Raw genomic sequence first — 470 nt, 5'->3', positions numbered from 1 at the left:
TGCATGAGAGGCGTACCTAACCGCCTCTCACTATCATATTGTCTTGATATAATCTCATGAATGTGTTTCTTCTACGCTTCCTGATTCAAATCTGGACCCCTCAGGAGCCCGAATCGATTCGTAAACTGCAGAAAATAAATTAAAACCCTTCGAAGGAACTGTACATCGCCTCCAGCCTTTATTTGGATTACCAACATTCTCCTCGTCCGAAATTCAACGAACACGCGGGGAAGAGGAGGCCACTCTTCCCCCAACATTTCCCTTCAATTACTTTTAATATCAGTGATTTGGCTCACTTAGATTGAAAAAGACAATAAAATACAATTATGAGCTGGATAGTATGCTGTATGCCACAGTGATGTTCTCCTTCTGTGGTCTGGTTTTGGGTCTGGCTGAGCAATTCAACATATACAACAAACAATAAAGCAAATCGGTAATAAAGATGGTAGAAAGCACCGAACAGCAAATCC

At 41.5% G+C, this 470-nt stretch overlaps 1 long non-coding RNA gene across 1 annotated transcript in view; it reads right to left on the bottom strand.

Moving 5' to 3' along the window:
* Nucleotides 1-470, bottom strand: part of LOC109531411 (uncharacterized) — a 17,159-nt gene that overhangs the window by 11,614 nt on the left and 5,075 nt on the right. The gene's annotated exons all lie outside the window — the stretch shown is intronic.

The sequence above is a fragment of the Hippocampus comes genome, unplaced genomic scaffold, assembly GCF_001891065.2.
Source record: "Hippocampus comes isolate QL1 unplaced genomic scaffold, H_comes_QL1_v1.1 scaffold387, whole genome shotgun sequence".
In the NCBI taxonomy this organism is placed as follows: domain Eukaryota; kingdom Metazoa; phylum Chordata; class Actinopteri; order Syngnathiformes; family Syngnathidae; genus Hippocampus; species Hippocampus comes.
This window is presented reverse-complemented; position numbering and strand designations above follow the sequence as displayed.